The sequence below is a fragment of the Saccopteryx bilineata genome, chromosome 10 (genome assembly GCF_036850765.1).
Source record: "Saccopteryx bilineata isolate mSacBil1 chromosome 10, mSacBil1_pri_phased_curated, whole genome shotgun sequence".
Taxonomy (NCBI): Eukaryota; Metazoa; Chordata; class Mammalia; order Chiroptera; family Emballonuridae; genus Saccopteryx; species Saccopteryx bilineata.
This window is the reverse complement of record NC_089499.1, coordinates 7,336,426-7,362,689: the sequence shown is the minus strand read 5'-3', so window position 1 is coordinate 7,362,689 and position 26,264 is coordinate 7,336,426. Positions and strand designations below refer to the sequence as shown.

General features: G+C 45.5%; 1 protein-coding gene across 20 annotated transcripts in view; it reads right to left on the bottom strand.

The window, feature by feature from the left end:
* Positions 1 to 25,740, bottom strand: part of MAP4 (microtubule associated protein 4) — a 174,622-nt gene extending 148,882 nt beyond the window's left edge. For 11 of the 20 annotated variants that reach the window (XM_066246030.1, XM_066246032.1, XM_066246034.1 and 8 more), the window contains exon 1: positions 25,593 to 25,739. The gene's annotated coding sequence lies outside the window, so the exon portion shown is untranslated. Of the gene's footprint in view, positions 1 to 25,592 lie in introns of all 20 variants that reach the window. The other 9 variants (XM_066246021.1, XM_066246023.1, XM_066246024.1 and 6 more) reach the window with 2 other exon arrangements.
* Positions 25,741 to 26,264: the final 524 nt, after the last annotated feature.

Genomic DNA, 26,264 nt, shown 5'->3' with positions numbered 1-26,264 from the left:
CAATATAACATCCTCACCTCCCACCCCTATGTCCTCCATTACACCCCCTTTGTCCTCCTCCTCCTAACACCCTCCCCCCTTTCCTCTGGGATTTGCTGTCCTGTTAACTTTATCTACGTGTAATGTAGATATAATATCACTAATCCCTTCACCTTCTCTGATCCCATCCCCTCATCCCCTTTCCCTCTGACAGCTGTCCCTCTGCTCCCTGTGACTCTGCCTCTGCCTCTATTCCGTTCCTTAGTTCACTTTATTCATTAGATTCCACATATAAGTGAGATCATATGATATTTGTCTTTCTCTGCCTGGCTTATATCACTTAGCCCAGGGGTCCCCAAACTACGGCCCGCAGGCCACATGCGGCCCCCTGAGGCCATTTATCCGGCCCCCGCTGCACTTCCGGGGCACCTCTTTCATTGGTGGTCAATGAAAGGAGCACATTGACCATCTCATTAGCCAAAAGCAGGCCCATAGTTCCTATTAAAATACTGGTCAGTTTCTTGATTTAAATTTACTTGTTTTTTATTTTAAATATTGTATTTGTTCCTGGTTTGTTTTTTTACTTTAAAATAAGATATGGGCCCTGGCCGGTTGGCTCAGCGGTAGAGCGTCGGCCTAGCGTGCGGAGGACCCGGGTTCGATTCCGGCCAGGGCACACAGGAGAAGCGCCCATTTGCTTCTCCACCCCTCCGCCGCGCTTTCCTCTCTGTCTCTCTCTTCCCCTTCTGCAGCCAAGGCTCCATTGGAGCAGAGATGGCCCGGGCGCTGGGGATGGCTCCTTGGCCTCTGCCCCAGGCGCTAGAGTGGCTCTGGTCACGGCAGAGCGACCCCCCGGAGGGGCAGAGCATCGCCCCCTGGTGGGCAGAGCGTCGCCCCTGGTGGGCATGCCGGGTGGATCCCGGTCGGGCGCATGCGGGAGTCTGTCTGACTGTCTCTCCCTGTTTCCAGCTTCTGAAAAATGAAAAAAAAAAAAAAAAAAAAAAAGATATGTGCAGTGTGCATAGGGATTTGTTCATAGTTTTTTTTATAGTCCGGCCCTCCAACGGTCTGAGGGACAGTGAACTGGCCCCCTCTGTAAAAAGTTTGGGGACCCCTGACTTAGCCTAATAATCTCTTGGTCCATCCAAGCCATTGCAAAAGGTTAGATTTCTTTCTTTTTCATGGCCATGTAGTATTCAATTTTGTATATATACCACCACCCCCTTTTTTTTTCCTGAAGTTGGAAATGGGGAGGCAGTAAGACAGACTCCCGCATGTGCCAAACCGGGATCCACCCAGCATGCCCACCAGGGGGCGATGCTCTGCCCCTCCGGGGCGTCACTCTGTCGCTACCAGAGCCACTCTAGCGCTTGGGGCAGAGGCCAAGGAGCCATCCCCAGTGCCCGGGCCATCTTCGCTCCAATGGAGCCTCGCTGCAGGAGGGGAAGAGAGAGACAGAGAGGAAGGAGAGGGGGAGGGGTGGAGAAGCAGATGGGCGCTTCTCCTGTGTGCCCTGGCCGGGAATCAAACCCAGGACTTCTGCACGCCAGACCGACGCTCTACCACTAAGCCAACCGGCCAGGGCCTGTTTTATATATATATTTTTTTCTTTATTTTTCTGAAGCTGGAAACAGGGAGAGACAGTCAGACAGACTCCCGCATGCACCCCACCGGGATCCACCCGGCATGCCCACTAGGGGTGATGCTCTGCCCACCAGGGGGCGATGCTCTGCCCCTCCAGGGCGTCACTCTGCCGCGACCAGAGCCACTCTAGCGCTTGGGGCAGAGGCCAAGGAGCCATCCCCAGCGCCCGGGCCATCTCTGCTCCAATGGAGCCTTGGCTGCGGGAGGGGAAGAGAGAGACAGAGAGGAAGGAGGGGGTGGGGTGGAGAAGCAAATGGGCGCTTCTCCTATGTGCCCTGGCCTGGAATCGAACCCGGGTCCCCCGCACGCCAGGCCGACGCTCTACCGCTGAGCCAACCGGCCAGGGCCCTGTTTTATATTTTTAACGTTATTTTTTTCTTATTAAATATTTGTCTGCAAGCTAAATGCAGCCATCAAGAGCCACATCTGGCTCGTGAGCTATAGGTTCCCGACCCCTGATCTCCATGATCCCAGGGTCGCTTGCTTGAGTCCCACCCCAACCTATACCCACGGCCCCGTCACGGTACATATAAGAAACAATCAATAAATAACTAAAGTAGCATCAACTATGAGTTGATGCTTCTCATCTCTCTCCTTTTTGCCTACCTCTCTCTGTCTCTCAAGAAAAAAAAACCTTAAGTTATTTGAATAGTGCCAGCCTCCTTCTTCTTATCATGTAACTCACGATAGACAATGGCATATTTTCTATGCCTTCGCAAATTGTCATACTCCGATGTTTGGATCAGCTCCTAACATTTTATCTTTTGTGCTTTCAATGTCACAAAGTAGTTCAAGACTTCTTTTATGTGAAATTTCTTGGAGTATCCACTTGCTCTAGGACAGCTTCATCTTTTTCATCAAACCATTTTCCTCCTGTTTACAGATTAGCTCATTTTCACCAAGGTCCTTCCACTGCAGAATGGCAGTGGTGTCACAACTCCCACAATGAGCCATTTTCTTCTACAACTCCGTTTACATTCAATTTGCTTTCACTTACAGTGTTATTACTTTTGGGTTCTTTGCTACACTTCCATCTTTGTTGGCCACTCCTTCTTACAATTATTTATTTTTGGAAAATGTCACAAGTTTACCACTAGGAAACGAAGAGGAATATAACTGCATACTTTGCTGTCTGTGCATGAACTGAACAACAGATATACAGGGACCAGTCACAGCTAATAAAATACTGTGCAAATTCTGAAACATGTTATTAGGGATAGTGTCATTAACTAAATCATGGTAAGGGCAATGCACGCATATCAGAAACAGACAAAGTAGTCCCTGTATTTCAAATCATAGAATCTTGACAATTCAGAAAGCTCCTTTAGGGTAATCTAACTATTTACAGAGTATATGTGTACCCTTGATGTAGATGACTGGTGACCATAAATTAAAGCACCCTACTTTTCAGGGTAGCTCTGATGGTTAGAAAAATAAACCCCCAAACTAGCATAATACGCAAGAGTACAGGTTCTAGCTAGAATCAGACAGTCACTGCCCATCCTGGACTGTCCTCCTTCCAGCTATCCAAACTTGTCCTACTTGGGTAAATTAGGTAATCTCTCCATGACACTTTTTCTTCAACTGTAAAATGAAAATGTTAAGACCTGTAATCATGGAGCTGTTATAAGAATTAAATCCATAGAGAGTACTTATTACTTCTATCACATAGTAAGTATTCAGTAATGATAACCTCTATAATTAATCCTATCACCATCATGACTACAGAGGGCTTGGCCCTCCTTACTGATTACCACGTGTCTTGGTTCAAACCCTCTCCCTCAGGTGGACACTGCACAAGCCTAACAGAGCTCTCTAACACAGTGTCTCACTCAGCTCGCCAAGTGGTAACCAGAATTATCACCCTAAAATCAAATCTAATCCCTATCTCCTTGCCAAAATTCAGTCTAAAGCCATTAGGTAGGGCAGAGCAAAGACAGAGTCCTTCTTTTAGACTGGGAGGGAGTCCTGGTAGCTCCCATGATTTGGCTTCAACACCAGAGGAGGGTGTTGAAGAAGACCAAGTAGGGAAAGGAAGAAAGTTCTGTGGTAAGGTGACCTGGCCCAATTTATTTAACTTATAGAGGAGTCAGAAGATAGCTACCATTTTAAAAGAGAAAATAAATTTCACAAACTGAGGAAACATAATATATAATTCAAAAGGAATAATTAAGCTTAACTTTAAAAAGGAAACTGAACTTACCGCAAACACAATGACAATACACAATACATAACCCTGATTCCTGGGAATTACATCGGTGTTTCAATTTCTGTTCATTTCATTATTTTCTCAGTGCCATTTTCACCACATTCAATTTAATTTCTCTTATTTATTGTTGTTGTTTTTTTAGACAGAAAGAAAGAAACATCAGTTTGTTGTTCCATTTATTTATACATTCACTGATTGATTCTTATATGTGCCCTGATCACGGATCAAACCCACAACCTTTGTGCGTCAGGACGACACAATAACCAACTGAGCTATTCATTACGTTCACTTTCAAGATAAAATTCCAGCCTGACCTGTGGTGGCGCAGTGGATAACACATCGACCTGGAAATGCTGAGGTCGCCAGTTCAAAACCCTGGGCTTGCCTGGTCAAGGCACATATGGGAGTTGATGCTTCCAGCTCCTCCCGCCTTCTCTCTCTCTCTCTCTCCCTCTCTCTCTCCTCTTTAAAAATGAATAAAGAAAAAAAGAAAAAAAAAAAAGATAAAATTCCATTTGAAATGGTGGTCCCTCTCAAACTCATTAACAAAAAGGAACTCCTGGAAGCCTAAGAAATAAGCTACATAAATATTAGATATTTAAAAAGAATGCTGGTTCTTCAAAAACACATCTCTGGTTTCCCTATCAGAAACAGAGAGAAAGGAAAGTACAAAAGCTAAATGAAAGGGATGAAGGAGAAAAGAAAAAGACAAAAACAAAGAAAATGGCGGACAATATAAACTTTAAAACTAAAACTAAAATAGAGCTGCTCCTGAAGCTGTAACCTGATCCTGAAGCACTGACACTCTCTCATTACAGCAACACATTCAAGCCACAGATAATGGACCAAGCTATCACCTTCTTTGTATTACAGTGTCATACATTTGCTCTGGAATGCTGTGCTGCCTAACCACACAGAGTTCAAGTATCAGATATATTTTGCAACGTCTAGTATTTAAAAACCAAGTAAGGCCCTGGCCAGGTGGTTCAGTGGATAAAGTGTAGATCCCACATGCTGACGTCGCGGGTTTGACCCCTAGTCAGGACACCACATGAAGCAATCAGTGAATACAAAACTACATGGAAAAACTCAATGAAAAGAATTGATGTCTCTCTCTCTCTCTCTCTCAAATAGATGGAAAAATGAATTAAATAATAAATAAATTAAATAAAAACCAAGTAAAAGCCTGAAAGGAATTACCAGTCCAGGCTGCATGGCACTGTGCAAAGAACACATACTTTATGGTCAGCTCTAGATTTAAATCTTTTTTTTGACTGGAGGGCTCAAGCGGAGCCAGTGACCCCTTGCTCAAGCCAGTGAACTTGGGCTTCAAGCCAGCAACCTTTGAGCTCAAGTCAACAACCATGGGATCATGTTAATGATCCCATGCTCAAGCCAGTGACCTCCTGTTTTTAAACCTAGGTCCTCAGTGTCCAGGTTGACGTGTTAACCACTCTACCACCGCTGGTCAGGCAATTCTATTTTTTTTTTTTTTTTTTTACTTTTATTTATTGAAAAGGAGAGAAAAAAGAAACAGGACCATCGATCTGTTCCTGTATGTGCCCTAACCCAGGATCAAACCGGCAACCTCTGTGATTTGGGATGATACTCTAACCAGCTGAGCTATCAGGCCAGAGCAAATCTATTTTTTTTTTTTTAAAAACACAAGGCTAGTGTGTTTTATTTTATTTTATTTATTCATTTTTAGAGAGGACAGAGAGAGGGAGAGAGAGAGGGAGAGAGGGAGAGAGAGACAGAGAGAGAGAGAAGGGAGGAGGAGCTGGAAGCATCAACTCCCATATGTGCCTTGACCAGGCAAGCCCAGGGTTTCGAACCGGCGACCTCAGCATTTCCAGGTCGACGCTCTATCCACTGCGCTACCACAGGTCAGGCATATCTATCTTTTTATTGGCTCTGCAAACTTGTGCCCTTATCTTCTCTCACCTCTACTTTACTGTCTACATAGAAAAGATTAAAAGGACTGAATGAGCCTGACCAGGTGGTTGCGCAGTGGATAGAGCGTCGGACTGGGATGCAGAGGACGCAGGTTTGAGATCTTGAGGTCGCCAACTTGAGTGCGCGCTCATCTGGTTTGAGCAAAAAGCTTACCAGCTTGGACCCAAGGTCGCTGGCTCAAGCAAGGGGTTACTCAGTCTGCTGAAGGCTCGTGGTCAAGGCACATATGAGAAAGCAATCAATGAACAACTAAGGTCTCGCAACGAAAAACTGATGATTGATGCTTCTCATCTCTCTCCATTTCTGTCTTTCTGTCCCTGTCTATCCCTCTCTCTGACTCTCTCTCTGTCCCTGTAAAAAAAAAAAAAAAAAGGACTGAATGAATTAGTATATGGAACACCTAGTCAAAAGTCTGTCACAGAACCCCTGCATGAAAAAAACCCCTCAAAACATGATTACCTTGAAATCAATTCTAATTGAAATCAATTCTAATGCTTGGTTTCCCAATCCACAGCTGTTTAGAAGAAAAAAATTAGAAAAGAGAAATAAAGCCCTGGCTGGGTAGCTCAACTGGTTAGAGCAGGGGTAGTCAACCTTTTTATATCTACCGCCCACTTTTGATTCTATGTTAGTAGTAAAATTTTCTAAATGCCCACCAGTTCCACAATAATGGTGATTTATAAAGTAGGGAAGCAGGTCTGACCGATGGTGGCACAGTGGATAAAGCGTCAACCTGGAAACGCTGAGGTTGCCGGTTCAAAACCCTAGGCTTGCCTGGTCAAGGCACATATGGGAGTTGATGCTTCCTGCTCCTCCCCCTTCTCTCTCTTTCTTTCTCCTCTCTATAATGAATAAATAAAATCTTTAAAAAAAATAAAAAATAAAGTAGGGAAGTAACTTTACTTAATAAAATTTATAAAGCAGAGTTACAGCAAGTTAAAGCATAATTACTTACCAAGTACTTTGTCGGATTTTCGCTAAGTTTGGCAGAATAAATCTTTATAAAACAACTTACTATAGTTAAATCTATCTTTTTATTTATACTTTGGTTGCTCCGCTACCGTCCACCATAAAAGCTGGAATGCCCACTAGTGGGCAGTGGGACCAGGTTGACTACCACTGTGTTAAAGCATCGTCTTGATACACCAAGGTTGCACGATCCATCCCCAGTCAGGGCACATACAAGAATCAAACAATAAATATATAATTAAGTGAAACAACAAACTGATGTTTCTCTCTCTCTCCCTAAAAATTAATAAATAAAAATTGTTATAAAAAAGAGAAATAACCTGACCAGGCGGTGGCACAGTGGATAGAGCATGAGATTGGGACACGGAGGACCCAGATTCAAAACCCTGAGGTCACTGGCTTGAGCGTGAGCTCACCAGCTTAAGCAAGGCATTGCCAGCTTGAGTGTGGGATCACAGACATGACCCCATGGTCGCTGGCTTGAGCCCAAGATGGCTGGCTTGAGCAAGGAGTCACTCGCTCTGCAGTAGCCCCCTGGTCAAAGCACATATGAGAAAGCAATCAATGAACAACCAAGGAGCTGCAACGAAGAATTGATGCTTCTCATCTCTCCCTTCCTGTCTGTCTGTCCCTATCTGTCCCTCTCTCTGACTCTCTGTCTCTTGTCAAAAAAAAAAAAAAATCATCTCAATATATGATTACTTTTTTTCTTTTGTATTTTTCCGAAGCTGGAAACGGGGAGAGACAGTCAGACAGACTCCGGCATGCGCCCGACCGGGATCCACCCGGCTTGCCAACCAGGGGGCGACGCTCTGCCCACCAGGAGGCGATGCTCTGCCCACCAGGGGACGATGCTCTGCCCCTCCGGGGCGTCGCTCTGTTGTGACCAGAGCCATTCTAGTACCTGGGGCAGAGGCCAAGGAGCCATCCCCAGCGCCCAGGCCATCTTTGCTCCAATGGAGCCTCGGCTGCGGAAGGGGAAGAGAGAGACAAAGAGGAAGGAGAGGGGGAGGGGTGGAGAAGCAGATGGGAGCTTCTCCTGTGTGCCCTGGCCAGGAATCGAACCCGGGACTTCTGCATGCCAGGCTGACGCTCTACCACTGAGCCAAATGGCCAGGGCCTTCAATATGATCTGATTAAAAGAGAACTTTAAATTCTCTACTCTTCCTCTTTTTGAAGAATAGGATGCTTTTTAAAAACATTTCTTTCCTGACCTGTGGTGGCGCAGTGGATAAAGCATCAACCTGGAACCATAAGGTTGCCAGTTCAAAACCCTGGGCTTGCCCGGTCAAGGCACATATGGGAGTTGATGCTTCCTGCTCTTCCGCCCTTCTCTCTTTCTCTGTCTCTCTCTAAAATGAATAAATAAAAAATAATTTAAAAAAAAAAAAAAACATTTCTTTGCCTGACCAGGCAGTGGCGCAGTGGATAGAGCGTCAGACTGGGATACGGAGGACACAGGTTAGAGACCCCGAGGTCGCCAGCTTGTGTGCGGGCTCATCTGTTTTGAGCAAGGTTCACCAGCTCTCACCAGCTTGAGCCCAAGGTCCCTGGCTCAAGCAAGGGATCACTCGGTCTGCTGTGGCCCCCTGGTCAAAGCACATATGAGAAATCAATGAACAACTAAGGAGCCACAATGAAGAATTGATGTTTCTCATCTCTCTCCCTTCCTGTCTATCTGTTCCTATCTGTTCCTCTCTGTCTCTGTCTCACACACACACACACACACACACACACACACACCCCAAAAAAAAAAAGCATTTCTTCATGTCATGTCTGGTAATGAAAAGTAGACAATAATGAAAAAGAACAGTTCAGATCCTACCTTTGACAGCTATGATTTAGTAAACAAGAGGGAAAAGAAAATGAGCTTTGGTTTACCCAAGAGAAAAAAAATGTGAATAGGCCCTGGCCAGGTAGCTCAGTTGGTCCCAGCATCACCGCAATACACCAAGGTTGCAGGTTCACTCCCCAGTCAGGGCACATACAAGTATCAACCAACAAATGCATAAGTAAGTAGAACAACAAATTGATGATTCTCTCTCACTCTTTCTCTCTCTCTTTTTCTCTCAAATCAATAAAAACGTTTTTAGCCTGACCAGGCGGTGGCGCAGTGGATAGAGCATCAAACTGAGATGCAGAAGCCCCAGGTTCAAGACCCCGAGGTCGCCAGCTTGAGCGCGGGCTCATCTGGTTTGAGCAAAAGCCCACTAGCTTGAGCCCAAGGTCGCTGGCTCAAGCAAGGGGTTACTCGGTCTGCTGAAGGCCTGCGGTCAAGGCACATATGAGAAAGCAATCAATGAACAACTCAGGGGTTGCAATGTGCAACGAAAAACTAATGATTGATGCTTCTCATCTCTTCGTTCCTGTCTGTCTGTCCCTGTCTATCCCTCTCTCTGACTCTTTCTGTCTCTAAAAAAATTTAAAAAAATAAAATTAAATAAATAAAAATTTGGGGGAAAAAATGTTTTTAAAAGAAAAAAAATGTGAACATGAAATTAACAACCACCATAGCCAAACACATTATAAGTATACCTAGGATTCATAAAAAACTATTTTGTGAATAAGGACAGAACACATTTTCATAAATGAATAATACATAAAATCACATTAAGGTTCCTATTTTTTAAAAAGATTTTAGCCTGGCCTGTGGTGGCGCAGTGGATAAACCTTCAGCCTCGAATGCCAAGGTTGCCGGTTCGAAACCCCGGGCTTCCCTGGTCAAGGCACATACCGCAAGCAAGCAATGAACAACTAGCCTGAAACAACTATGAGTTGTTACTTCCCATTCCATGCTCCCCTTTCTCTCCTGTCTCTGTAAAATCAATAAAGTATTTAAAAAAAAAAAAAAAAAGATTTTATTTACTGCCCTGGCTGGACAGCTTGGTTGGTTACAGCACCATTCCAAAGTATAGAGGCTGCCAGTTTGATCCCTAGTCAGGACACATGCAGGAACAGGTTCATGTTCCTCTCTCTCTACAACCAATAAAAAAAATTTTTTTTTAAAACATAGACTGGACTTCATCAAAATTAGAAACATTTGCGCCTGATCTGTGGTGGCACAGTGGATAAAGTGTTGACCTGGAAATGCTGAGGTCGCCAGTTCGAAACCCTGGGCTGGCCTGGTCAAGGCACATATGGGAGTTGATGCTTCCAGCTCCTCCCCCCTGTCTCTCTCTCCTCTCTGTCTCTCTCTGTCTCCTCTCTAAAATGAATAAATAAAAATAAAAAATTAAATTAAATTAAAATAAAAATTTTTTTAAAAAATTAGAAACATTTGTGCTTCCAAACTATACTACCAAGAAAGTGAAAATAGCCTGACCAGGCAGTGGTGCAGTGGATAGAGCATCGGACTGGGATGCAGATGACCCAGGTTCGAACCCCAAGGTCGCCAGCTTGAGCGCGGGCTCATCCGGTTTGAGCAAAAGCCCACCACCTTGAACCCAAGGTTGCTGGCTCCAACAAGGGTTTACTCAGTCTGCTGAAGGCCAGCGGTCAAGGTATGTATGAGAAAACAATCAATGAACAACTAAGGTGTTGCAACGCGCAATGAAAAACTAATGATTGATGCTTCTCATCTCTCTCCACTCCTGTCTGTCTGTCCCTGTCTATCCCGCTCTCTGACTCACTCTCTGTCTCTGTAATAAATAAATAAATAAATATAAATTAATTTTTTTTTTAAAAAGTGAAAATATAAGACAACTCACAGAATGGAGAAAATATTTGCAACTCATGTATCTCATAGGGATTTCTATCTAAAATACATAAAAACACTCTTCTTCTAATTCAGCAATAAAAACAAAGCCAGACTGGTGGTGGCGCAGTGGATAGAACACTGATCTGGGATGCTGAGGCCCAGGTTCGGCTTGAGTGCATGCTCATCAGCTTAAGCGCAGAGTTGCCAGCTTGAGAACAGGGCCATCGACATGAACCCAAAGTCACAGGCTTGACCAAGGGGTCACTGGCTCAGCTTGAGCCCCCCTCTAATCAAGGCACATATGAGAAGCAATGAATGAACTAGAATGACACAACTACGAGTTGATCCTTCTCATCTCTCTCCCTTCCTGTGTCTCTCTCCTTCTCTCTCCCTCTCTCTCTCACAAAAAAAAAAGCACCAGATACAAAAGGCCATATATTGTATGATTCTATTTAAATAAAGTGTTCAGAAAAAGGCAAATCCATAAACAGAAAGCTGATTAGTGATTGTTGCCAGGAGCTGGGGGAACAGGAAGTGAATGATAATGGGTTTGGGATTTCTTTTGGGGATGATGACAATGTTCTGGAATTAGACAGTGGTGATGGTTGCAAAACACTATGAATCTACCAAAAACCACAATGACTTATTTACTTTAAAATGGTGAGTTCTACAGTATGTGAATTATATCTTAATTTTTTTTAAAATATGGAATAATATATGCCCAAAAGATAAATATTGGTGAAAACACCAAAGAGTTCTACTTAACCCACACTAAAGTAGAAAGTGGTCAGAAAGCTTATCTAGCCCTGGTCAGTTAGCTCAGTTGGTTAGAGCATCGTCCCAAAACAACAAGGTTGCAGGTTCAATTCCAAGTCAGGGCACATACAGGAAGCAACCAATGAAATAAATGCACAACTACATAGAACAGCAAGTGAATGCTTCGCTTCCCCCTTCCCTCTCTCTCAATCTCTCTAAAAAATTAATTAATTAGCCTGACCAGGCAGTGGCGCAGTGGATAGAGTGAAGGACTGGGATGTGGAGGACCCAGGTCCCAGACCCCGAGGTCGCCACCTTGAGCACGGGCTCATCTGCTTTGAGCAAGGCTCACCAGATTGAGCCCAAGGTCGCTGGCTCGAGCAAGGAGTCACTTGGTCTGCTGTAGCCCCACGGTCAAGGCACAAATGAGAAATCAATCAATGAACAACTAAGGAGCCGCAACAAAGAACTGATGTTTCTCATCTCTCTCCCTTCCTGTCTGTCTGTCCCTATCTGTCCCTCTCTCTGACTCTGTCTCTGCCACAAAAATAATAATAATAATAATAATAATAATAATAATAAATTAAGCCCTATCCAGATAGCTCAGATGGTTAGAGCACTGAGCACAGAGATTGGTTTGATCTCCGGTAAGGACACATACAGCTCAATGTTCCTATCTCCCTGCCTCTCTCTAAAAAAAAAAAAAAGAAGAAAAAAAAAGCCTTTCTAAAGGTAACATCTGAGCTGATATTATATGTCTGTATATCTGTCTTATTCCCTACTTCCTTCTCTCCCCAGTCCTGTCTAAACTCAGAAATCACCTACCTAGCAAATCACTTTACTTTAACCAAAAAAATACTTAGTCCTCAAAAATTATTTCAATAAAGATATGTTCTACCTATAAGAAACTGACTGAGCTCTCTTGAATCCTCAAAGTGTCCTTCTATTTCTAAAAGAGAAAATGGATTAATCCAAATGAATGTGAGCGAGGATTTCAAAGTTTAACAAAAAAAATAGAGCTCAGAGAGGAACCATAGCAAAAAGCAACCGTTTTCTAAAAAGTCTCTTCTCTACTCCCACTCACCACCTATCCCCAATCTCCCCTAAATATTTCCATTTTTCCTTTAGAATATACATCTTCTCTAAAAGCTATAAATTTTCCATAGCAATCTCAACATTTGGGGTTGGAGAATAATAAGATAAAAGTTATAACTATTTTAGGCCCTGGCTGATTGGCTCAGTGGTAGAGCGTCGGCCTGGCGTGCAGGAGTCCTGGGTTTGATTCCCGGCCAGGGCACACAGGAGAAGCACCCATCTGCTTCTCCACCCCTCCCCTTCTCCTTCTTCTCTGTCTCTCTCTTCCCCTCCTGCAGCCAAGGCTCCATTGGAGCAGAGTTGGCCCCGGGTGCTAAGGGTGGCTCCATGGCCTCTGCCTCAGGCGCTAGAATGAATGGCTCTGGTCGCAACAGAGAGACGCACCAGATGGGCAGAGCATCGCGGCCTGGTGGGCATGCCGGGTGGATTCCAGTTGGGCACATGCGGGAGTCTGTCTGACTGCCTCCCCGTTTCCAACTTCAGAAAAATACAAAAAATAAAAATAAATAAAAAAATAAAAAGTTATAACTATTTTATGTGTGAATTATTACACTTGGTCATAATAAAGAATCCTATACCCTAACTTCAATCAGTAATCAATAACTGCCTGGCCTGTGGTGATACGGTGGATTAAGTGTCAAATTTCAATGGTGAGGTCACTGGTTCAAAACCTAAGGCTTGACCTTAGCCAGTTGGCTCAGCTGTAGAGCGTTGGCCCAGCACGTGGAAGTCCTGAGGTTCAATTCCCGCCAGGGCACACAGGAGAAGCACCCATCTGCTTCTCCACCCTTCCCCCTCTCCTTTCTCTCTATCTCTCTCTTCCCCTCCAGCAGCCAAGGCTCCACTGGAGCAAAGTTGGCCTGGGCGCTGAGGATGACTCCATGGCCTCTGCCTCAGGTGCTAGAATAACTCTGGTTGCAGCAGAGCAATGCCCCAGATAGGCAGAGCATCGCCCCCCTGGTGGGCATGCTGGGTGGATCTCGGTCAGGTACATGTGGGAGTCTGTCTGTCTGCCACCCCCCCACACACTTCTCACTTTGGAAAAATACAAAAAAAGTAACAAAAATAAAAAAGCCTTGGGCTCACCCAGTCAAGGTACATACAAGAAGCAATCAATGAACAACTAAGGTGAGGCAACTACAAGTTGATGTTCTTCACTCTCTATCCTCTTTCTCTAAAAATCAATAAATTAAAAAAACAATTTTATTTTGTTCAGTGAGAGGAGGAGAAGCAGAGAGATGACTCCAACATGTGCCCATACCAGGATCTACCCATAAGCCCACTAGGGGAAATGTTCTGCCCATCTGGGGTGTTTCTCTGTTGCTTAGCAACTGAGCTCTTCTTAGTGGCCATGGAACCATACTCAGCGCCCTGGGCCAACTTGCTCCCAATGAGCCATGGCTGCAGGAGGAGAAGGGAGAGAGAGAAGCAAGAGAGGAAGGGGTGGAGAAGTAGATGGATGCTTCTCCTGTGTGCTCTGACCAGGAATCAAACCCAGGACATCCACACGCCAGGCCGATGCTCCACCACTGAACCACCCAGCCAGGGCCTAAAAATTTTCTTGAACTTAAAAATAAAATTAAAATTTTTTATTTTTTTATTATTTATAATTTTTATTTTTTATCTATTGGTTTTGAGAGAAAAGGGAGAGAGAGAAAGAGATGGGAGAAGTGAGAAGCATCAACTCGTAGTAGCTGCTTTCTGTATATCCCTTCATGAGGCAAGCCCAGGAATTTGAACCATCGACCTCAGCATTCCAGGTCAACACTTTATCCACTCATTGCACCACCACAGGTCTAGAGAATTAAATTTTTTTAAGTCAGCCACACAGGTTCAGAAAGCCAACAAACAAATAAAAAGAAAAAAGAAAGAAAGCTGCTATGGTCAGATAGCTTGGTTGCTTAGAGCACTGTCTCAATAAGCAAAGGTTGCCAGTTCAATCCCTAGTCAGGGCACATACAGAAACGGACTGAAGTTTCTGTCTATATCTCCCTTCCTCTCTCTCTAAAATCAATAAATAAACTTTTAAAAAAAGAAAGAAAGCCGCCTGACCAGGTGGTGGCGCAGTGGATAGAGCGTCGGACTGGGATGTGGAAGGACCCAGGTTCGAGACCCCGAGGTCGCCAGCTTGAGCGCAGGCTCATCTGGCTTGAGCAAAGAGCTCACCAGCTTAGACCCAAGGTCGCTGGCTCCAGCAGGGGGTTACTCGGTCTGCTGAAGGCCCGCGGTCAAGGCACATGTGAGAAAGCAATCAATGAACAACTAAGAAGTCGCAATGCGCAACGAGAAACTGATGATTGATGCTTCTCATCTCTCTCCGTTCCTGTCTGTCCCTGTCTATCTCTGCCTCTGTAAAAAAAAAAACAAAAAAAACAAAACAAAAAGAAAGAAAGCCAACCAACCAAACACAAAGACTTGGGTAAATAGCAGTTCTAAAGAAAATGGCCTGGAGGAGAACTAAGCGTAAGACAAATATAAACTGCCTAACCTATGGTAGCGCAGTTCAAAACCCCAGGCTTGCCTGGTCAAGGCACATATGGGAATTGATGCTTCCTACTCCTACCCCCTTCTCTCTCTCTCCTCTCTCTCTAAAAAATGAATAAATATGCCTGACCAGGCAATAGCGCAGTGAATAGAGCATTGGACTGGGATGCAGAGGATCCAGGTTTAAAACCCCAAGGTCGCAGGCTTGAGTGCTGGCTCACCAGTTTGAGTGTGGGATCATAGGCATGACCCCAAGGTTGCTGGCTTGAAGCCCAAGGTAGCTGGCTTGAGCCCAAGATCACTGGCTTGAGCAATCAATCAACAACAAAGGTGCCACAACAAAGAATTAATGCTTCTCATCTCTCTCCCTTCCTCTCTGTCTGTCCCTATCTATCCTTCTCTCGGACTCTGTCTCTGTCAAAAAAAAGAGAGAGAGCCTGATCAGGTGGTGGCACAGTGGATAGAGCGTGGGACTGGGATGCGGAAGGACCTAGGTTTGAGACCCCGAGGTCGCCAGCTTGAGCACAGGCTCATCCGGTTTGAGCAAAAGCTCACCAGCTTTGGACCCAAGGTTGCTGGCTCCAGCAAGGGGTTACTCGGTCTGCTGAAGGCCCGCGGTCAAGGCACATATGAGAAAGCAATCAATGAACAACTAAGGTGTCCAATGAAAAACTAATGACTGATGCTTCTCATCTCTCCGTTCCTGTCTGTCCCTGTCTATCCTTTTCTCTGACTCTCTGTCTCTGAAAAAAGAAAAAAAAAAGAAAAAAATCTAATACGGAAAAGTGGACAGTGAAAGAAAAAAGAACCTAATTTATTCTAAAGCAGCACAGATAGAAACTAAGTGGTAAGCTCCCCAAGGGCAGGGATCTTTTTCAATTTCTTAATCACTTCACTTACAGGGCCTAATATAGTATTGAATCAGACCATATCTGACAAACTGTAGCATGTTTACAGGATGATGCCCAACACAGTAAAAGGTTTAGAGAGAACATTTCATAAGAGACGGCTGCAACAAAAGAACCGTTTAGTCTGGAAAAGAAAAACCTTAAGTGGGACAGAATAACTGTCATTGAATAGCTGTCAAGTGGAGATTGGAGCTACAAGAAAATATTGCAGACAGCAAAATTAGAACCAGTGAATAAAAACTGCCAAGAGGCAGGTTTGAGATCATTATCAGGGAAGTCTTTCTAAAAGGACAAATTTGCAAACCTGGAATTGATAGCCACCAGCTGTGAAGTCCCTATCTTTATTTTATTTTATTTATTCATTTTTAGACAGGAGAGAGAGAGGGGGAGAGAGAGAGAGGGAGAGAGAGACAGAGAAAGGTAAGGGGGGAGGAGCAGGAAGCATCAACTCCCATATGTGCCTTGACCAGGCAAGCCCAGGGTTTCGAACCAGCGACCTCACCATTTCAAGGTCAACGCTTTATCCACTGTGCCACCACAGGTCAGGCTGAAGTCCCTATCTTGCTTGGGGAATACTTGCACAGAAAGCAAGAGGAATCGCACTGTGCGAAAAATTGCAGTAGATTATCTCTAAGATCTCTTCCAATTCCATGATTCTACAAGAAGGAAGGAGTCCAGAAAATAAATCATTTTTGCTTGCAACACTACCACAGTTATAAAAAAAACACACACACTAAAAATCAGCAGCTTCTTTATTAAAAGGAGTTCCAGCCTGACCAGGCGGTTGCACAGTGGATAGAGCATCGAACTGGGATGCAGAGGACCCAGGTTCGAGACCCCAAGGTCGCCAGCTTGAGCGTGGGCTCATCTGATTTGAGCAAAAGCCCACCAGCTTGAACCCAAGGTCGCTGGCTCCAGCAAGGGGCTACTCGGTCTGCTGAAGGCCCGTGGTCAAGGCACATATGAGAAAGCAATCAATGAACAACTAAAGTGTTGCAACGCGCAATGAAAAACTAATGATTGATGCTTCTCATCTCTCTCCGTTCCTGTCTATCTGCCCTTCTATCCCTTTCTCTGACTCACTCTCTGTGTCTGTAAAAAATAATTTTTTTAAAAAATTTAAAAAAAGGAGTTCCATATTTCCCCATGTATATGATGCATTTTAATTTTTAGTCTCGAAATTTGAAAAGTGTCACATAAAATTATTGAATGAACTCAAGTTTTTTATCTAATACATTTTTTTTTTATTTATTCATTATAGAGAGGGGAGAGAGAGAAAGAGAAGGGGGGAGGAGCAGAAAGCATCAACTCCCATATGTGCCTTGACCAGGCAAGCCCAGGGTTTTGAACCGGCAACCTCAGCGTTTCCAGGTTGACACTTTATCCACTGCGCCACCACAGGTCAGGCTGAACTCAAGTTTTATTCATCATAAAATTCATACAATTCATCACTGTCCATAGAGGAATACGGTTAGTAAAGTAGGATAAAGCAATTTTAATTATCACATAAATTTCCAAAGCATTTTGTTGTTAACTAATTTAAATTTTACTGCTGTAATATTGGTATTTTGAATTACTATTTTTCAGCTCAAGCGGAGAGGTGAAGTCATTTGCTCTTGGCCAAACAGGAAGTGACTGTAGCTGGAATTGATCTAGTCTCACTCCTAGTGTTATGCTTGATCCCAAGCAAAGCAGTTTCTTCATATCAAGTATCTTGACTAACAAATCAACCTTTGTCCCTTTTTGGTGGGATTACCATATTCCTTCATGTTAAAGATGCACCCAATTTTCAAAAACTGGGGGTCTAAAAACTGGGTGCCTCTTATATTATACAGTGGTTGTGGCATTTCAAATGCCATAGATGGAACTGAGGACGAGGCAATATATGAAGACAGTGATTCGTTATCAGACACAGATGAGGACAAACTAATGGATGGGACTGTTGATGGTGATGAGGAGCTGTATGAATTTTATGATGAATAAAACTTGAGTTCACTCAATAACTTTAAGTGATACTTTTTTAGCCCTGGCCGGTTGGCTCAGCAGTAGAGCATCAGCCTGGCGTGCGGGGGACCCGGGTTCGATTCCCAGCCAGGGCACATAGGAGAAGCGCCCATTTGCTTCTCAACCCCCCCCTTCCTATCTGTCTCTCTCTTCCCCTCCCGCAGCCGAGGCTCCATTGGAGCAAAGATGGCCCGGGCGCTGAGGATGGCTCCTTGGCCTCTGCCTCAGGTGCTAGAATGGCTCCGGTCGCAACAGAGCGATGCCCCGGATGGGCAGAGCATCGTCCTTGATGGGCAGAGCATCGCCCCCTGGTGGGCGTGCCGGGTGGATCTCGGTCGGGCGCATGCGGGAGTCTGTCTGACTGCCTCCCCGTTTCCAGCTTCAGAAAATTACAAAACAAAAAAAAATACAAAAAAAAAAAAAAAAAGAACAGATGCAAATGTTCAAAGCTAGAAGAATATAAGCAACAAACTATAGTACTGGATTATAACCCAAAGGGAAAATTTTTTTTTCAGATATCCATACTGCTTTAAAAGACTGCATAAATAGCCTGACCAGGCGGTGGCGCAATGGATAGAGCATCAGACTGGGATGCGGAAGACCCAGGTTCGAGACCCCAAGGTCACCAGCTTGAGCGCGGGCTCACCTGGTTTGAGCAAAGCTCACCAGTTTGGACCCAAGGTCGCTGGCTCGAGCAAGGGGTTACTCGGTCTGCTGAAGGCCCGCGGTCAAGGCACATATGAGAAAGCAATCAATGAACAACCCAGGTGTCGCAACGAAAAACTAATGATTGATGCTTCTCATCTCTCTCCATTCCTGTCTGTCTGTCCCTGTCTATCCCTCTCTCTGACTCTCTGTCTCTGTAAAAAACAAACAAAAAAAAGACTGCATAAATAATGAGGGAAAGGTACAAATCCTCCTTAAAAGTATCAAAGTGGGTTCCCTTCCTATCTGTCTGTCCCTATCTGTCCCTCTCTCTGTCTCTCTCTTGCTTAAAAAAAATTTTTTTCAAAGTATCAAAGTGGGGCCTGACCGGTGGTGGAACAGTGGATAGAGCATTAACCTGGGACATTGAGTTCCCAGATTCAAAACCCCATACATGATCCAATGGCCGCTGGCTTGAGCCCAAGGTCACTGGCTCAGCTGGAGCTCCCCAGTCAAGGTACATGTGAGACGTAATCAAGGACAACTAAAGTGAGGTAAGTATAAGTTGATGCTTTTCATCTCTCTCCCTTCCTCTACCCTCTCATGGACGTGCAAAAAAAAAAAAAAAAAGGTATCAAAGTGGACTTTTTTTTTTTATGTGGGTTGATTTTCAGGTTTAAAATTTTAGTGACATTCAAAATAGTTCACAAGGTCTATTTTGAGAAATTAACCTGGAGAGCTTTAGGAAGGTCCTGAGTATGATCCTTCATATATATCAATTTGCTTTATACCCCTTTCTTTAACTCCATAGCTTTCTTTTCTTTCTTTCTTTTTAATTTTTTTAAGATTTTATTTTTGATGTTACAGAAAGAGGAGGTGGGGGGAGAGCAAGAAGTATCAACTCATAGTTGCTTCACTTGAGTTGTTCATTGCTTGCATGTAGCTTGTCATAAATGCCTTGATCCGGCAAGCCCAGGGTTTCAATCCAGCGACCTCAGCGTTCCAGGTCAATGCTCTTTCTACTGTACCCGCAAAAACCAGGCTAAAATTCTTACTTATTGATTTGAGAGAGAGAAAGGGGGGGGAGAGGGAAACATCAATTTGTTGTTCCACTCACTGGTTGATTTCTTTCGTGTACCCTGACTGGGGATCAAACCAGCAACCTTGGCATATCCAGATAACACTCTAACCAACTGAGCTACCTGGCCAGGTGTATGGCCAGGGGCCGCCATTGTGGCCACTCACATGCAGGTTCTCATTGAATTCGGGCAGACAGTAAAGAAACAGGGGAGTTGCAGGAGAGACAAGATGGTGCTGGAGTAGGAGGACGTACCAACATCTACCTCCCAGAACCAAAGTGGATTACAAACTAATTTTAAGAACTATCATCTGGAAAAACTAATTTTGGACTAAACTAAAAGGACTCTTAAACCAAGGAACACTGAAGAAGCCACACCGAAACTGGCAGAGGAGAACAGAAGCTCCATATCCACACATGCTGCAAATGGCTTTTCCAGTCTACCTGAACCATTACCAGCTAGAAGCAGCGGTCATTGGGACTTGGACATGAGCTGCAAAGTATAGAATGGTGACAATTCCAGTGCCATGCGGACTTTTCCTGGACTCCTGCTCCCTGTGACAGCTCCTAAGAGACTGAACTGTGGTTGGGTTGCACTTTTCAGGGATTTGGCATGGTGATGGGGCCAACTTGGACTTGGTGAACATGTTAAGGACACTACTCTTTTATGGATTCTTGCTGTATTGGCCAAGAGTTTGCTTAAAGGCTTTTAATCACTGTAAAAAAAAATAGAAGACTGGATAAAGAAGATGGGACACATATACACCATGGTATACTATTCAGCTAGAAGAAATGATGACATCGGATCACTTACAGCAGAATGGTGGAATCTTGATAACATTATGTGTAGTGAAATAAGTGAATCAGAAAAAAACAAGAACTGCAGGATTCCATACATTGGTGGGACATAAAAGCGAGACTAAGAGACATGGACAGGAGTGTGATGGTTACAGGGGGTGGAGGGAGGGAAGGAGGGAGAGGGGGAGAGAAAGGGGGAGGGGTACAAAGAAAACTGGATAGAGGGTGACGGAGGACGATCTTTCTTTGGGTGATGGGTATGCAACAGAACTAAATGACAAGATAACCTGGAAATGTTTTCTTTGAATATATGTACCCTGATTTATTGATGTCACCCCATTAAAATAAAATTTTATTTATAAAAATATAAATAAATAAATAAATAAATAAATATAAAAAAAGAAACAGGGGAGTTGGAGGATGGTGGGCCATTCTGTTTATTGGTGTCTCACCCAGACAGGCAAGTCACAAGAAAAGCCAAGGGAAAGGCAGAAAACCTGCTTTTCCCATGGAGGGCAAGGGATCAGGGAGGCCTCTGCAATGCTGATGACAGGAACCGAGAGAGAGAGAGAGATAGATACTGGTCTGCTTTATTTTAGTGTAGAAAATTAAAGTCTTCAATTCAATATACAAATAAGGAAGTCTCTGATACAAAGCTACTTATCTGAGGCATAAATGGGATTCCTCATAAAAATACAACAGTCAAGGGTGTGGGGAAAAGATTAGTTTTGAGAAGATCTTAGGCCTGACCAGGCGGTGGCGCAGTGGATAGAACATCGGACTGGGATGCAGAGGACCCAGGTTTGAGACCCCGAAGTCGCCAGATTGAGCGCAGGCTCATCTGGTTTGAGCAAAAGCCCACCAGCTTGAGCCCAAGGTCACTGGCTCGAGCAAGGGGTTACTCGATCTGCTGAAGGCCCGTGGTCAAGGCACATATGAGAAAGCAATCAATGAACAACTAAGGTGCTGCAATGCGCAATGAAAAACTAATGATTGATGCTTCTCATCTCTCTCTGTTCCTGTCTGTCTGTCCCTGTCTATCCCTCTCTCTGACTCACTCTCTGTCTCTGTAAAAAATAAATAAATAAATAAATAAATAAGAGAAGATCTTAGAATTAGAAGGGTGAGAAAGGCTTGGTCTTAAAACTAAGCCTTAGGCTATAAGAACTTTGCCAGCTTACAGCCTGTCTCCCACACCCAGTGCAAACTATAAGCAAGCAAATATATACATCATATTTATAAACTTATTTGACCAACACCAAGGCTCCCTTTATTTTCCTTTCTTATTTTTTTTTAAGATTTCATTTATTGATTTTATTTGGCGGGGGGGGGGGAGAAGGAGGAAGCAAGATTGCAGTTGTTTCACTTTAGGTGTTCACTGACTGCTTCCCATATGTGTCTTGACCTGGCAGGCCCAGGGTTTTGAACCAGTGACCTCAGCACTGCTCTATCCACTGTGCTACCACAGGCTCCCTTTCTTAATCCTGTCCTCAATGGTTCCAAAGGTGCCATTTAGAAAAACAAAGTGCAATCAGTGATATTTACTCAGTTTCCTTTTCAAACTAAAATCAGATGAAGCGAGATGACTTCCATTGGGGTGAAAATATACACCTCTTTGATTTGCTTGCTTTCTAAAGAAAAATAAAACCTACACATCAACCAGCCATGCTCCAAGTTGGAAGAGAAATAGTGAAGTAGGGAAGAGTGATGCCAAAATTTTGAAGTGTCAACAGTAAAAGTTTACAGAACCAAAGGATGAATCACCTAATTTAGAAACAAGATCAGGAAAAAGAACAAGACTCTAAGATCAGGAATAACCACCTCTCTGACTAAACTAAGCCACCTATCTTGACATTGATGTGATATTTAAACCACACAAGCCCCTTCACATACATGGGAACATTCACTCTCATCTCCATCCTATAACCAAAATAAAACCCTGAAAGCCAGCATCATTCCCTGCTCTCAAGCCACTTTGAACAAACTTAAGACTGTCCTACTCTCCCTTGAAACCCATATTATAAAATTAATAATAAAAGTGTTACCTGACCTTTGGTGGTGCAATGGGATAAAGCATCGACCTGGAACACTGAGGTCACCAGTTCAAAACCCTGGGCTTGCCTGGTCAAGGCACATGTGGGAGTTGATGCTTCCTGCCCCTCCCTTCTCTCTCTCTCTCCTCATTGAAAAACTGAATAAATAATATGTTTTAAAAAATAAAATAAGCCTGACCAAGCGGTGGCGCAGTGGATAGAGCGTCGGACTGGGATGCAGAGGACGCAGGTTTGAGACTCCGAGGTCGCCAGCTTGAGCGCGGCGGGCTCATCTGGTTTGAGCAAAAAGCTCACCAGCTTGAACCCAAGGTCGCTGGGTCCAACAAGGGGTTACTAGGTCTGCTGAAGGCCCGCGGTCAAGGCACATATGAGAGAGCAATCAATGAACAACTAAGGTGTCGCAAGGCGCAAAGAAAAACTAATGATCGATGCTTCTCATCTCTCTCCATTCCTGTCTGTCTGTCCCTGTCTATCCCTCTCTCTGACTCACTCTCTGTCTCTGTAAATAAATAAATAAGTAAATAAATAAAATAAATAAATAAAAAACAGCCTGACCTGTGGTGGCGCAGTGGATAAAGCATCGACCTGGAAATGCTGAGGTCACCGGTTCGAAACTCTGGGCTTGCCTGGTCAAGGCACATATGGGAGTTGATGCTTCCAGCTCCTCCCTACTTCTCTCTCTGTCTCTCTTTCCTCTCTCTCTCCCTCTCTGTCTCTCTCTCTCTCTCTTTCTCTCTCCTCTCTAAAGTGAATAAAAAAAATTTTTTTTAAAAAGAAAAAAATTAAAAATAAATAAATAAATAAATAAATGTGTTCATACTCTCAAGAAGGAAATAAAAAAATAAAAATAAACCACCCAGACAAGAAATTCCAGGTGCTTCCTTCACTGTCAGTGAACAATGGAAAGCAATTTTTAAATATGTAATGTAAACTTATTTGTAAGTTTGGAATTTTTTTTATTTTTTTTTAATTCATTTTAGAGAGGAGAGGGAGAGACAGAGGAGAGACAGAAGGGGGGGAGGAGCTGGAAGCATCAACTCCCATATGTGCCTTGACCAGGCAAGCCCAGGGTTTCGAACCAGCGACCTCAGCATTCCAGGTCGATGCTTTATCCACTGCGCCACCACAGGTCAGGCATAAGTTTGGAATTTTTAACACAGGTAAATATATGCTGATTACCAAATCTATAAAGTGATGACTTAAAAAACACAACCAAGACAGAGGGTGAAAGTGTGCTAAGAAATTCCCCAGCACTGTGAAACATTAGTATATGTTCATACAATGGAAGGAGATGTACTAGGCTTCTGTAACATGATTAAAGTAGCCCCTAAGAACATCCAGTGCCCTTCATTCCAATTCTATAATCAACTGCCTTATTACTGATTAGGCTGCCCAAAACAAAGGAGGAGTCCTGGCCAGTGGATAATCAATTCCAGTTGCACACATGGCATTTAATACTGTCATCATAAATAAAACTGGTATCTGGTTTATCAGTCTCCAGTGAGTTTACTTTGCATGAATAAATTCTCAAATGCTTGAATCACTCCTGTGTGAACCAAAAATTTCAAGTATGTGAACTACTATGTAGGCGGTGAAAGAGACCTTGGTGTGGACGCCATTTCTGCCATGTGTGACCTCTTATTCCTATCAGTCTCAATTTCCTCATCTGTAAATACAGACAACTAGATGGCAAGTGCTCAAAAACATAGCTTTATTGTCTTTAAGCTTAATTTGAAAGGAGGAAGAACACACCATTTCATCTGAATGGAAGAAGTATGTACTATCCAAGGACATCAATATAAAAGACACTCCCTGAGGAGAGAAGCCCCACTCTACAGAGCTGAGAAGAGCCAAGTTAAAAAGTTGCAAATGAAGTACCTGCTGTACTGTACAAATAAAGTCTCTTGCTTAGCAACTCTAATGTTGTCTACCAAACACCCTGCCTGTAACAGTGAGAGCATGACAACTGGTCACTCTAAATCCATGCGCTCAGCTTGGATTCAGGGCTGATTTATAAAAATAGATGCTGCCGCGGCTGCTCTTTCAATCTCTTTCAGCTGATGACTGGGCAGTGTTACCCTATAGGCCTGGAGCAGCTGTATTCCCTCACCACACCCTTCTCTCTGCCTCCCCAGCCCGGCAGACGGCACCCCCTCCCATCTCTGCAGCGTGCTCTCTTCTCCCTCTTCCCGGGCTGAGTGAGCAAGTTACAAGCACAAATATTCCCTGATGCAATGCCACAACCATCCCTGGGAAAGAACAGAGGCAGTTGCCAAATGCGCAGCAGCAGGGAAATGGGCGGGAGACGGAGACAAACACACACGCACAGCAAGAAAGGCTACAATGCTATGCAGCCAGGGAAAGGGAATGGAGAGGCCCTGGGGAGCAATGCTGTAACTGGACCAGAGGAGGAAAAGGAGAGCAGGGGGTTTCCAGGAGAAGGCTGGGTAACATTCGTCTTCCCGGGAAGCATGCCTTCACCCTGGGTCGGGTCCTAAAACGCAAACTTCAGCGTCCTACCTGCCTCCTCCCAAATGCACTTAATTTGCACGTTCCTGGAAGGGAGCAAAATCCCAACATTCCCTTCACGGGGTAATTTCACTAAAGAAGCGCTCAAGCTACACACCAGCGGAGAACCGGGCCCCTGTGCTCAATCTCGGTTCTGGGTAATATTCCCAAAGGCCCTCCCGGTCCCTGTCCCCACTGTCCTAGTCCCTGTTCCCACCCTTCTACCCCAACCTTCCGGCGACCCCTTCGCCCTCCCTCAGCCAGACACATGCTTCCCCCCCAAACAGTGTCAGGGCCAACGCACGCTGGGGGCGACAGCCCCGGTCCGGTCCGGCCCGGCCCGGCCCGGCCCTCCGGATCACCCCGCCCCTCCCACAGCTCCTGCCTGGACGCCCATTCCCAAGCTCGCCTCATCCGTACGTCACCTGACCCCCGAATTCCTCACAGAACGACCTCTGCGTTCCCCAGCGTCCCCAAGCCCCACCCAGGGCCCCAGACTACAGCCGACCCTCGGACGCAGCTCCATCCCGAGCCTGCGGCATGCCCCTCGGCCCCGGCGCTCTAGACTCCGGGACACGGACCTCTCAGCCCGCCCCGCCCCGCAGGCCCCCAGATCGCGCCCACAAGACTCGAAAATCACGCCCGCGGGCCCCCTGCCGGACCGCCCCCGCAGGCCGGCGGCCACCGCCCTTCCCCGCCTCACGCGGGCCCCACAGGGTCCCGGGCGCCCGCGAGGCGAGGCTCCGCAGCCCCCGGGACAGCAGCGAGGCCGCCCCTCCGATTGGGCCCCGCCTGCCGCTGCACCTACCCGCTGCCGCCGCGCCGGAGCCGGAGCCGGAGGGAGCCTGGAGAGGGCCGGGAGGAGCCGGGAACCAGCGAGCAAAGCCGAGGGGCGGGGCTCAGGGAGGTGGCCGCTTCCTCGTCGCCCTCTTCAAGGCCGGCGCGGAGGAGGAGCGCCGCCGCCGCCTATCCCGCGGGCGCCGCTGCTCTGGCCAATAAGCGCGACAAGGGGGCGGGCCGAGAGCCGCGGCGGACCAATGGGCGCCGGCCCCGCCGCCTCGACCTTGCCGGGGTAGCGGGGCGAGCGGAGGGCGGTTGGGGGCGAGGTACGCCTGAGGGACTCCTGGCCGCACCGCCCCTGCCCCTAAACGCGGCGACCGGCTCGGAGACCCTCGGCCCCGCTGCTGTGTGATGGCGTCCTTCCCTCTTAGAAGTTGGGAGCTGGGCGCAACGAGGATGCGAGCGGCCAGGCGCAGGCGTCGGGGCCGGGTCTGCCGGCGGGCCGGACCTGTGGGCTCTATGATGTAACCTGGGAGGGGCGCGGAGCGGGCCTGCGGCGCCCGCGGCTACTCGCTGGAAGGAACCAGAGGGGACGAGGGCGTGGCTGGGGGGGCGCCTTTCTAGAGCTGCTCTGTCACCAGCCGCAAGTGACTTGACTGGTCCAAATTGACGTGTGCCGTTAGTGTAGAATGCATACCAG